Genomic DNA, 15,848 nt, shown 5'->3' on the forward strand with positions numbered 1-15,848 from the left:
GTTATACCTGTGGACACCTCACCATCTTTAACTGATGTTTTACCTGTGGACACCTCACCATCTTTAACTGATGTTTACCTGTGGACACCTCACCATCTTTAACTGATGTTATACCTGTGGGACACCTTACCATCTTTAACTGATGTTATACCTGTGGACACCTCACCACCTTTAACTGATGTTATACCTGTGGACACCTCACCATCTTTAACTGATGTTATACCTGTGGACACCTCACCATCTTTAACTGATGTTATACCTGTGGACACCTCACCATCTTTAACTGATGTTTTACCTGTGGACACCTCACCACCTTTAACCGATGTTATACCTGTGGACACCTCACCACCTTTAACTGATGTTATACCTGTGGACACCTCACCACCTTTAACTGATGTTATACCTGTGGACACCTCACCACCTTTAACTGATGTTATACCTGTGGACACCTCACCATCTTTAACTGATGTTATACCTGTGGACACCTCACCACCTTTAACTGATGTTATACCTGTGGACACCTCACCATCTTTAACTGATGTTATACCTGTGGACACCTCACCATCTTTAACTGATGTTATACCTGTGGACACCTCATCATCTTTAACTGATGTTCTACCTGTGGACATCTTTAACTGATGTTATACCTGTGGACACCTCACCATCTTTAACTGATGTTCTACCTGTGGACATCTTTAACTGATGTTATACCTGTGGACACCTCACCATCTTTAACTGATGTTCTACCTGTGGACATCTTTAACTGATGTTATACCTGTGGACACCTCACCATCTTTAACTGATGTGTTACCTGTGGACACCCTCACCATCTTTAACTGATGTTTTACCTGTGGACACCTCACCATCTTTAACTGATGTTATACCTGTGGACACCTACCACCTTTAAACGATGTTCTACCTGTGGACATCTTTAACTGATGTTATACCTGTGGACACCTCACCTTCTTTAACTGATGTTCTACCTGTTGGACATATTTAACTGATGTTATACCTGTGGACACCTCACCACCTTTAACTGATGTTCTACCTGTGGACACCTCACCACCTTTAACTGATGTTATACCTGTGGACACCTCACCACCTTTAACTGATGTTATACCTGTGGACACCTCACCACCTTTAACTGATGTTATACCTGTGGACACCTCACCACCTTTAACTGATGTTATACCTGTGGACACCTCACCATCTTTAACTGATGTTATACCTGTGGACACCTCACCACCTTTAACTGATGTTATACCTGTGGACACCTCCACCATCTTTAACTGATGTTATACTGTGGACACCTCACCATCTTTAATGATGTTATACCTGTGGACACCTCACCATCTTTAACTGATGTTCTACCTGTGGACATCTTTAACTGAGTTATACCTGTGGACACCTCACCATCTTTAACTGATGTTCTACCTGTGGACATCTTTAACTGATGTTATACCTTGTGGACACCCTCACCATCTTTAACTGATGTTCTACCTGTGGACATCTTTAACTGATGTTGATACCCTGTGGACACCTCACCATCGTTAACTGATGTTTTACCCTGTGGACACCTCACCCATCCTTTAACTGATGTTTTACCTGGTGGAACACCCTCACCATCCTTTAACTGGATGTTATACCTGTGGACACCTTACCATCTTTAACGGTGAATGTTCTACCTGGGGACATCTTTAACTGATGTATACCTGATGGAACACCTCACCACCTTTAACTGGATGTTATACCTGTGGACAACCTCACCATCTTTAACTGATGTTATACCTGTGGACACCTCACCATCTTTAACTGATGTTATACCTGTGGACACCTCACCATCTTTAACTGATGTTTTACCTGTGGACACCTCACCACCTTTAACCGATGTTTTACCTGTGGACACCTCGCCATCTTTAACTGATGTTATACCTGTGGAGACCTCACCACCTTTAACTGATGTTATACCTGTGGACACCTCACCACCTTTAACTGATGTTATACCTGTGGACACCTCACCACCTTTAACTGATGTTTTACCTGTGGACACCTCACCACCTTTAACTGATGTTTTACCTGTGGACATCTTTAACTGATGTTATACCTGTGGACACCTCACCACCTTTAACTGATGTTTACCTGTGGACACCTCACCACCTTTAACTGATGTTCTACCTGTGGACACCTCACCACCTTTAACTGATGTTATACCTGTGGACACCTCACCACCTTTAACTGATGTTATACCTGTGGACACCTCACCACCTTTAACTGATGTTCTACCTGTGGACCCTTAACAAAAATGATGTTATACCTGTGGACACCTCACCACCTTTTAACTGATGTTATACCTGTGGACACCTCACCACCTTTAACTGATGTTATACCTGTGGACACCTCACCACCTTTAACTGATGTTATACCTGTGGACACCTCACCAACCTTTAACTATGTTCTACCTGTGGACACCTTTAACTGATGTTATACCTGTGGACACCTCACCACCTTTACTGATGTTATACCTGTGGACACCTCACCACCTTTAACTGATGTTCTACCTGTGGACACCTCACCACTTTAACTGATGTTTTACCTGTTGGACATCTTTAACTGATGTTATACCTGTGGACACCTCACCACTTTAACTGATGTTTTACCTGTGGACACCTCACCACCTTTAACTGATTTCTACCTGTGGACACCTCACCACCTTTAACTGATGTTATACCTGTGGACACCTCAACCACCTTTAACTGATGTTCTACCTTGGACACTTTTAACTGATGTTATACCTGTGGACACCTCACCATCTTTAACTGATGTTCTACCTGTGGACATATTTAACTGATGTTATACCTGTGGACACCTCACCACCTTTAACTGATGTTCTACCTGTGGACACCTCACCACCTTTAACTGATGTTATACCTGTGGACACCTCACCACCTTTAACTGATGTTATACCTGTGGACACCTCACCACCTTTAACTGATGTTATACCTGTGGACACCTCACCACCTTTAACTGATGTTATACCTGTGGACACCTCACCATCTTTAACTGATGTTATACCTGTGGACACCTCACCACCTTTAACTGATGTTATACCTGTGGACACCTCACCATCTTTAACTGATGTTATACCTGTGGACACCTCACCATCTTTAACTGATGTTATACCTGTGGACACCTCACCATCTTTAACTGATGTTCTACCTGTGGACATCTTTAACTGATGTTATACCTGTGGACACCTCACCATCTTTAACTGATGTTCTACCTGTGGACATCTTTAACTGATGTTATACCTGTGGACACCTCACCATCTTTAACTGATGTTCTACCTGTGGACATCTTTAACTGATGTTATACCTGTGGACACCTCACCATCTTTAACTGATGTTTACCTGTGGACACCTCACCATCTTTAACTGATGTTTTACCTGTGGACACCTCACCATCTTTAACTGATGTTATACCTGTGGACACCTTACCATCTTTAACTGATGTTCTACCTGTGGACATCTTTAACTGATGTTATACCTGTGGACACCTCACCACCTTTAACTGATGTTATACCTGTGGACACCTCACCATCTTTAACTGATGTTACCTGTGGACACCTCACCATCTTTAACTGATGTTTTACCTGTGGACACCTCACCACCTTTAACTGATGTTTACCTGTGGACACCTCACCATCTTTAACTGATGTTATACCTGTGGACACCTCACCACCTTTAACTGATGTTATACCTGTGGACACCTCACCACCTTTAACTGATGTTATACCTGTGGACACCTCACCACCTTTAACTGATGTTTTACCTGTGGACACCTCACCACCTTTAACTGATGTTTTACCTGTGGACATCTTTAACTGATGTTATACCTGTGGACACCTCACCATCTTTAACTGATGTTTTACCTGTGGACACCTCACCATCTTTAACTGATGTTTTACCTGTGGACACCTCACCATCTTTAACTGATGTTATACCTGTGGACACCTCACCACCTTTAACTGATGTTCTACCTGTGGACATCTTTAACTGATGTTATACCTGTGGACACCTCACCATCTTTAACTGATGTTCTACCTGTGGACATATTTAACTGATGTTATACCTGTGGACACCTCACCACCTTTAACTGATGTTCTACCTGTGGACACCTCACCACCTTTAACTGATGTTATACCTGTGGACACCTCACCACCTTTAACTGATGTTATACCTGTGGACACCTCACCACCTTTAACTGATGTTATACCTGTGGACACCTCACCACCTTTAACTGATGTTATAACCTGTGGACACCTCACCATCTTTAACTGATGTTATACCTGTGGACACCTCACCACCTTTAACTGATGTTATACCTGTGGACACCTCACCATCTTTAACTGATGTTATACCTGTGGACACCTCACCATCTTTAACTGATGTTATACCTGTGGACACCTCACCATCTTTAACTGATGTTCTACCTGTGGACATCTTTAACTGATGTTATACCTGTGGACACCTCACCATCTTTAACTGATGTTCTACCTGTGGACATCTTTAACTGATGTTATACCTGTGGACACCTCACCATCTTTAACTGATGTTCTACCTGTGGACATCTTTAACTGATGTTATACCTGTGGACACCTCACCATCTTTAACTGATGTTTTACCTGTGGACACCTCACCATCTTTAACTGATGTTTTACCTGTGGACACCTCACCATCTTTAACTGATGTTATACCTGTGGACACCTTACCATCTTTAACTGATGTTCTACCTGTGGACATCTTTAACTGATGTTATACCTGTGGACACCTCACCATCTTTAACTGATGTTCTACCTGTGGACATATTTAACTGATGTTATACCTGTGGACACCTCACCACCTTTAACTGATGTTCTACCTGTGGACACCTCACCACCTTTAACTGATGTTATACCTGTGGACACCTCACCACCTTTAACTGATGTTATACCTGTGGACACCTCACCACCTTTAACTGATGTTATACCTGTGGACACCTCACCACCTTTAACTGATGTTATACCTGTGGACACCTCACCATCTTTAACTGATGTTATACCTGTGGACACCTCACCACCTTTAACTGATGTTATACCTGTGGACACCTCACCATCTTTAACTGATGTTATACCTGTGGACACCTCACCATCTTTAACTGATGTTATACCTGTGGACACCTCACCATCTTTAACTGATGTTCTACCTGTGGACATCTTTAACTGATGTTATACCTGTGGACACCTCACCATCTTTAACTGATGTTCTACCTGTGGACATCTTTAACTGATGTTATACCTGTGGACACCTCACCATCTTTAACTGATGTTCTACCTGTGGACATCTTTAACTGATGTTATACCTGTGGACACCTCACCATCTTTAACTGATGTTTACCTGTGGACACCTCACCATCTTTAACTGATGTTTTACCTGTGGACACCTCACCATCTTTAACTGATGTTATACCTGTGGACACCTTACCCATCTTTAACTGATGTTCTACCTGTGGACATCTTTAACTGATGTTATACCTGTGGACACCTCACCACCTTTAACTGATGTTATACCTGTGGACACCTCACCATCTTTAACTGATGTTATACCTGTGGACACCTCACCATCTTTAACTGATGTTTTACCTGTGGACACCTCACCACCTTTAACCGATGTTTTACCTGTGGACACCTCGCCATCTTTAACTGATGTTATACCTGTGGACACCTCACCACCTTTAACTGATGTTATACCTGTGGACACCTCACCACCTTTAACTGATGTTATACCTGTGGACACCTCACCACCTTTAACTGATGTTTTACCTGTGGACACCTCACCACCTTTAACTGATGTTTTACCTGTGGACATCTTTTAACTGATGTTATACCTGTGGACACCTCACCACCTTTAACTGATGTTCTACCTGTGGACACCTCACCACCTTTAACTGATGTTATACCTGTGGACACCTCACCACCTTTAACTGATGTTCTACCTGTGGACACCTTTAACTGATGTTATACCTGTGGACACCTCACCATCTTTAACTGATGTTCTACCTGTGGACATTTTAACTGATGTTATACCTGTGGACACCTCACCTTCTTTAACTGATGTTCTACCTGTGGACACCTCACCACCTTTAACTGATGTTATACCTGTGGACACCTCACCACCTTTAACTGATGTTATACCTGTGGACACCTCACCACCTTTAACTGATGTTATACCTGTGGACACCTCACCACCTTTAACTGATGTTATACCTGTGGACCACCTCACCATCTTTAACTGATGTTATACCTGTGGACACCTCACCACCTTTAACTGATGTTATACCTGTGGACACCTCACCATCTTTAAACTGATGTTATACCTGTGGACACCTCACCATCTTTAACTGATGTTATACCTGTGGACACCTCATCATCTTTAACTGATGTTCTACCTGTGGACATCTTTAACTGATGTTATACCTGTGGACACCATACCATCTTTAACTGATGTTCTACCTGTGGACATCTTTAACTGATGTTATACCTGTGGACACCTCACCATCTTTAACTGATGTTCTACCTGTGGACATCTTTAACTGATGTTATACCTGTGGACACCTCACCATCTTAACTGATGTTTTACCTGTGGACACCTCACCATCTTTAACTGATGTTTTACCTGTGGACACCTCACCATCTTTAACTGATGTTATACCTGTGGACACCTAACCACCTTTAACTGATGTTCTACCTGTGGACATCTTTAACTGATGTTATACCTGTGGACACCTCACCATCTTTAACTGATGTTCTACCTGTGGACATATTTAACTGATGTTATACCTGTGGACACCTCACCACCTTTAACTGATGTTCTACCTGTGGACACCTCACCACCTTTAACTGATGTTATACCTGTGGACACCTCACCACCTTTAACTGATGTTATACCTGTGGACACCTCACCACCTTTAACTGATGTTATACCTGTGGACACCTCACCACCTTTAACTGATGTTATACCTGTGGACACCTCACCATCTTTAACTGATGTTATACCTGTGGACACCTCACCACCTTTAACTGATGTTATACCTGTGGACACCTCACCATCTTTAACTGATGTTATACCTGTGGACACCTCACCATCTTTAACTGATGTTATACCTGTGGACACCTCACCATCTTTAACTGATGTTCTACCTGTGGACATCTTTAACTGATGTTATACCTGTGGACACCTCACCATCTTTAACTGATGTTCTAACCTGTGGACATCTTTAACTGATGTTATACCTGTGGACACCTCACCATCTTTAACTGATGTTCTACCTGTGGACATCTTTAACTGATGTTATACCTGTGGACACCTCACCATCTTTAACTGATGTTTTACCTGTGGACACCTCACCATCTTTAACTGATGTTTTACCTGTGGACACCTCACCATCTTTAACTGATGTTATACCTGTGGACACCTTACCATCTTAACTGATGTTCTACCTGTGGACATCTTTAACTGATGTTATACCTGTGGACACCTCACCATCTTTAACTGATGTTCTACCTGTGGACATATTTAACTGATGTTATACCTGTGGACACCTCACCACCTTTAACTGATGTTCTACCTGTGGACACCTCACCACCTTTAACTGATGTTATACCTGTGGACACCTCACCACCTTTAACTGATGTTATACCTGTGGACACCTCACCACCTTTAACTGATGTTATACCTGTGGACACCTCACCACCTTTAACTGATGTTATACCTGTGGACACCTCACCATCTTTAACTGATGTTATACCTGTGGACACCTCACCACCTTTAACTGATGTTATACCTGTGGACACCTCACCATCTTTAACTGATGTTATACCTGTGGACACCTCACCATCTTTAACTGATGTTATACCTGTGGACACCTCACCATCTTTAACTGATGTTCTACCTGTGGACATCTTTAACTGATGTTATACCTGTGGACACCTCACCATCTTTAACTGATGTTCTACCTGTGGACATCTTTAACTGATGTTATACCTGTGGACACCTCACCATCTTTAACTGATGTTCTACCTGTGGACATCTTTAACTGATGTTATACCTGTGGACACCTCACCATCTTTAACTGATGTTTTACCTGTGGACACCTCACCATCTTTAACTGATGTTTTACCTGTGGACACCTCACCATCTTTAACTGATGTTATACCTGTGGACACCTTACCATCTTTAACTGATGTTCTACCTGTGGACATCTTTAACTGATGTTATACCTGTGGACACCTCACCACCTTTAACTGATGTTATACCTGTGGACACCTCACCATCTTTAACTGATGTTATACCTGTGGACACCTCACCATCTTTAACTGATGTATACCTGTGGACACCTCACCATCTTTAACTGATGTTTTACCTGTGGACACCTCACCACCTTTAACCGATGTTTTACCTGTGGACACCTCGCCATCTTTAACTGATGTTATACCTGTGGACACCTCACCACCTTTAACGGATGTTATACCTGTGGACACCTCACCACCTTTAACTGATGTTATACCTGTGGACACCTCACCACCTTTAACTGATGTTTTACCTGTGGACACCTCACCACCTTTAACTGATGTTTTACCTGTGGACATCTTTAACTGATGTTATACCTGTGGACACCTCACCACCTTTAACTGATGTTTTACCTGTGGACACCTCACCACCTTTAACTGATGTTCTACCTGTGGACACCTCACCACCTTTAACTGATGTTATACCTGTGGACACCTCACCACCTTTAACTGATGTTATACCTGTGGACACCTCACCACCTTTAACTGATGTTCTACCTGTGGACACCTTTAACTGATGTTATACCTGTGGACACCTCACCACCTTTAACTGATGTTATACCTGTGGACACCTCACCACCTTTAACTGATGTTATACCTGTGGACACCTCACCACCTTTAACTGATGTTATACCTGTGGACACCTCACCACCTTTAACTGATGTTCTACCTGTGGACACCTTTAACTGATGTTATACCTGTGGACACCTCACCACCTTTAACTGATGTTATACCTGTGGACACCTCACCACCTTTAACTGATGTTCTACCTGTGGACACCTCACCACCTTTAACTGATGTTTTACCTGTGGACATCTTTAACTGATGTTATACCTGTGGACACCTCACCACCTTTAACTGATGTTTTACCTGTGGACACCTCACCACCTTTAACTGATGTTCTACCTGTGGACACCTCACCACCTTTAACTGATGTTATACCTGTGGACACCTCACCACCTTTAACTGATGTTCTACCTGTGGACACCTTTAACTGATGTTATACCTGTGGACACCTCACCATCTTTAACTGATGTTATACCTGTGGACACCTCACCACCTTTAACTGATGTTATACCTGTGGACACCTCACCACCTTTAACTGATGTTCTACCTGTGGGACACCTCACCACCTTTAACTGATGTTCTACCTGTGGACACCTCACCACCTTTAACTGATGTTATACCTGTGGACACCTCACCACCTTTAACTGATGTTATACCTGTGGACACCTCACCACCTTTAACTGATGTTATACCTGTGGACACCTCACCACCTTTAACTGATGTTCTACCTGTGGACACCTCACCACCTTTAACTGATGTTCTACCTGTGGACACCTCACCACCTTTAACTGATGTTCTACCTGTGGACACCTCACCACCTTTAACTGATGTTCTACCTGTGGACACCTCACCACCTTTAACTGATGTTCTACCTGTGGACACCTCACCACCTTTAACTGATGTTATACCTGTGGACACCTCACCATCTTTAACTGATGTTATACCTGTGGACACCTCACCACCTTTAACTGATGTTATACCTGTGGACACCTCACCACCTTTAACTGATGTTCTACCTGTGGACACCTCACCACCTTTAACTGATGTTCTACCTGTGGACACCTCACCACCTTTAACTGATGTTATACCTGTGGACACCTCACCACCTTTAACTGATGTTCTACCTGTGGACACCTTTAACTGATGTTATACCTGTGGACACCTCACCACCTTTAACTGATGTTATACCTGTGGACACCTCACCACCTCTAACTGATGTTCTACCTGTGGACATCTTTAACTGATGTTATACCTGTGGACACCTCACCACCTTTAACTGATGTTCTACCTGTGGACACCTTTAACTGATGTTCTACCTTTGGACACCTTTAACTGATGTTATACCTGTGGACACCTCACCACCTCTAACTGATGTTCTACCTGTGGACATCTTTAACTGATGTTATACCTGTGGACACCTCACCACCTTTAACTGATGTTCTACCTGTGGACACCTCACCACCTTTAACTGATGTTCTACCTGTTAACACCTTTAACTGATGTTCTACCTGTGGACACCTCACCACCTTTAACTGATGTTATACCTGTGGACACCTCACTACCTTTAACTGATGTTATACCTGTGGACACCTCACCACCTTTAACTGATGTTCTACCTGTGGACACCTTTAACTGATGTTCTACCTGTGGACACCTCACCACCTTTAACTGATGTTATACCTGTGGACACCTCACTACCTTTAACTGATGTTATACCTGTGGACACCTCACCACCTTTAACTGATGTTATACCTGTGGACACCTTTAACTGATGTTCTACCTGTGGACACCCCACCACCTTTAACTGATGTTATACCTGTGGACACCTTTAACTGATGTTCTACCTGTGGACACCTCACCACCTTTAACTGATGTTCTACCTGTGGACACCTCACCACCTTTAACTGATGTTCTACCTGTGGACACCTCACCACCTTTAACTGATGTTCTACCTGTGGACACCTCACCACCTTTAACTGATGTTCTACCTGTGGACACCTCACCACCTTTAACTGATGTTCTACCTGTGGACACCTTTAACTGATGTTCTACCTGTGGACACCTCACCACCTTTAACTGATGTTCTACCTGTGGACACCTTTAACTGATGTTCTACCTGTGGACACCTCACCACCTTTAACTGATGTTATACCTGTGGACACCTCACTACCTTTAACTGATGTTATACCTGTGGACACCTCACCACCTTTAACTGATGTTATACCTGTGGACACCTTTAACTGATGTTCTACCTGTGGACACCCCACCACCTTTAACTGATGTTATACCTGTGGACACCTTTAACTGATGTTCTACCTGTGGACACCTCACCACCTTTAACTGATGTTCTACCTGTGGACACCTCACCACCTTTAACTGATGTTCTACCTGTGGACACCTCACCACCTTTAACTGATGTTCTACCTGTGGACACCTCACCACCTTTAACTGATGTTCTACCTGTGGACACCTCACCACCTTTAACTGATGTTATACCTGTGGACACCTCACCACCTTTAACTGATGTTATACCTGTGGACACCTCACCACCTTTAACTGATGTTATACCTGTGGACACCTCACCACCTTTAACTGATGTTATACCTGTGGACACCTCACCACCTTTAACTGATGTTCTACCTGTGGACACCTTTAACTGATGTTATACCTGTGGACACCTCACCACCTTTAACTGATGTTCTACCTGTGGACACCTCACCACCTTTAACTGATGTTCTACCTGTGGACACCTTTAACTGATGTTCTACCTGTGGACACCTTTAACTGATGTTCTACCTGTGGACACCTCACCACCTTTAACTGATGTTCTACCTGTGGACACCTTTAACTGATGTTCTACCTGTGGACACCTTTAACTGATGTTCTACCTGTGGACACCTTTAACTGATGTTCTACCTGTGGACACCTTTAACTGATGTTCTACCTGTGGACACCTTTAACTGATGTTCTACCTGTGGACACCTCACCACCTTTAACTGATGTTCTACCTGTGGACACCTTTAACTGATGTTCTACCTGTGGACACCTCACCACCTTTAACTGATGTTATACCTGTGGACACCTCACTACCTTTAACTGATGTTATACCTGTGGACACCTCACCACCTTTAACTGATGTTATACCTGTGGACACCTTTAACTGATGTTCTACCTGTGGACGCCCCACCACCTTTAACTGATGTTATACCTGTGGACACCTTTAACTGATGTTCTACCTGTGGACACCTCACCACCTTTAACTGATGTTCTACCTGTGGACACCTCACCACCTTTAACTGATGTTATACCTGTGGACACCTCACCATCTTTAACTGATGTTATACCTGTGGACACCTCACCACCTTTAACTGATGTTATACCTGTGGACACCTCACCATCTTTAACTGATGTTATACCTGTGGACACCTCACCATCTTTAACTGATGTTATACCTGTGGACACCTCACCATCTTTAACTGATGTTCTACCTGTGGACATCTTTAACTGATGTTATACCTGTGGACACCTCACCATCTTTAACTGATGTTCTACCTGTGGACATCTTTAACTGATGTTATACCTGTGGACACCTCACCATCTTTAACTGATGTTCTACCTGTGGACATCTTTAACTGATGTTATACCTGTGGACACCTCACCATCTTTAACTGATGTTTTACCTGTGGACACCTCACCATCTTTAACTGATGTTTTACCTGTGGACACCTCACCATCTTTAACTGATGTTATACCTGTGGACACCTTACCATCTTTAACTGATGTTCTACCTGTGGACATCTTTAACTGATGTTATACCTGTGGACACCTCACCATCTTTAACTGATGTTCTACCTGTGGACATATTTAACTGATGTTATACCTGTGGACACCTCACCACCTTTAACTGATGTTCTACCTGTGGACACCTCACCACCTTTAACTGATGTTATACCTGTGGACACCTCACCACCTTTAACTGATGTTATACCTGTGGACACCTCACCACCTTTAACTGATGTTATACCTGTGGACACCTCACCACCTTTAACTGATGTTATACCTGTGGACACCTCACCATCTTTAACTGATGTTATACCTGTGGACACCTCACCACCTTTAACTGATGTTATACCTGTGGACACCTCACCATCTTTAACTGATGTTATACCTGTGGACACCTCACCATCTTTAACTGATGTTATACCTGTGGACACCTCACCATCTTTAACTGATGTTCTACCTGTGGACATCTTTAACTGATGTTATACCTGTGGACACCTCACCATCTTTAACTGATGTTCTACCTGTGGACATCTTTAACTGATGTTATACCTGTGGACACCTCACCATCTTTAACTGATGTTCTACCTGTGGACATCTTTAACTGATGTTATACCTGTGGACACCTCACCATCTTTAACTGATGTTTTACCTGTGGACACCTCACCATCTTTAACTGATGTTTTACCTGTGGACACCTCACCATCTTTAACTGATGTTATACCTGTGGACACCTTACCATCTTTAACTGATGTTCTACCTGTGGACATCTTTAACTGATGTTATACCTGTGGACACCTCACCACCTTTAACTGATGTTATACCTGTGGACACCTCACCATCTTTAACTGATGTTATACCTGTGGACACCTCACCATCTTTAACTGATGTATACCTGTGGACACCTCACCATCTTTAACTGATGTTTTACCTGTGGACACCTCACCACCTTTAACCGATGTTTTACCTGTGGACACCTCGCCATCTTTAACTGATGTTATACCTGTGGACACCTCACCACCTTTAACTGATTGATATACCTGTGGACACCTCACCACCTTTAACTGATGTTATACCTGTGGACACCTCACCACCTTTAACTGATGTTTTACCTGTGGACACCTCACCACCTTTAACTGATGTTTTACCTGTGGACATCTTTAACTGATGTTATACCTGTGGACACCCTCACCACCTTTAACTGATGTTTTACCTGTGGACACCTCACCACCTTTAACTGATGTTCTACCTGTGGACACCTCACCACCTTTAACTGATGTTATACCTGTGGACACCTCACCACCTTTAACTGATGTTATACCTGTGGACACCTCACCACCTTTAACTGATGTTCTACCTGTGGACACCTTTAACTGATGTTATACCTGTGGACACCTCACCACCTTTAACTGATGTTATACCTGTGGACACCTCACCACCTTTAACTGATGTTATACCTGTGGACACCTCACCACCTTTAACTGATGTTATACCTGTGGACACCTCACCACCTTTAACTGATGTTCTACCTGTGGACACCTTTAACTGATGTTATACCTGTGGACACCTCACCACCTTTAACTGATGTTATACCTGTGGACACCTCACCACCTTTAACTGATGTTCTACCTGTGGACACCCTCACCACCTTTAACTGATGTTTTACCTGTGGACATCTTTAACTGATGTTATACCTGTGGACACCTCACCACCTTTAACTGATGTTTTACCTGTGGACACCCTCACCACCTTTAACTGATGTTCTACCTGTGGACACCTCAACCACCTTTAACTGATGTTATAACCTGTGGACACCTCACCACCTTTAACTGATGTTCTACCTGTGGACACCTTTAACTGATGTTATACCTGTGGACACCTCACCATCTTTAACTGATGTTATACCTGTGGACACCTCACCACCTTTAACTGATGTTATACCTGTGGACACCTCACCACCTTAACTGATGTTCTACCTGTGGACACCTCACCACCTTAACTGATGTTCTACCTGTGGACACCTCACCACCTTTAACTGATGTTATACCTGTGGACACCTCACCACCTTTAACTGATGTTATACCTGTGGACACCTCACCACCTTTAACTGATGTTATACCTGTGGACACCTCACCACCTTTAACTGATGTTCTACCTGTGGACACCTCACCACCTTTAACTGATGTTCTACCTGTGGACACCTCACCACCTTTAACTGATGTTCTACCTGTGGACACCTCACCACCTTTAACTGATGTTCTACCTGTGGACACCTCACCACCTTTAACTGATGTTCTACCTGTGGACACCTCACCACCTTTAACTGATGTTATACCTGTGGACACCTCACCATCTTTAACTGATGTTATACCTGTGGACACCTCACCACCTTTAACTGATGTTATACCTGTGGACACCTCACCACCTTTAACTGATGTTCTACCTGTGGACACCTCACCACCTTTAACTGATGTTCTACCTGTGGACACCTCACCACCTTTAACTGATGTTATACCTGTGGACACCTCACCACCTTTAACTGATGTTATACCTGTGGACACCTCACCACCTCTAACTGATGTTCTACCTGTGGACATCTTTAACTGATGTTATACCTGTGGACACCTCACCACCTTTAACTGATGTTCTACCTGTGGACACCTTTAACTGATGTTCTACCTTTGGACACCTTTAACTGATGTTATACCTGTGGACACCTCACCACCTCTAACTGATGTTCTACCTGTGGACATCTTTAACTGATGTTTATACCTGTGGACACCTCACCACCTTAACTGATGTTCTACCTGTGGACACCTCACCACCTTTAACTGATGTTCTACCTGTTAACACCTTTAACTGATGTTCTACCTGTGGACACCTCACCACCTTTAACTGATGTTATACCTGTGGACACCTCACTACCTTTAACTGATGTTATACCTGTGGACACCTCACCACCTTTAACTGATGTTCTACCTGTGGACACCTTTAACTGATGTTCTACCTGTGGACACCTCACCACCTTAACTGATGTTATACCTGTGGACACCTCACTACCTTTAACTGATGTTATACCTGTGGACACCTCACCACCTTTAACTGATGTTATACCTGT

The sequence above is a fragment of the Oncorhynchus kisutch genome, linkage group LG29, assembly GCF_002021735.2.
Source record: "Oncorhynchus kisutch isolate 150728-3 linkage group LG29, Okis_V2, whole genome shotgun sequence".
Taxonomy (NCBI): domain Eukaryota; kingdom Metazoa; phylum Chordata; class Actinopteri; order Salmoniformes; family Salmonidae; genus Oncorhynchus; species Oncorhynchus kisutch.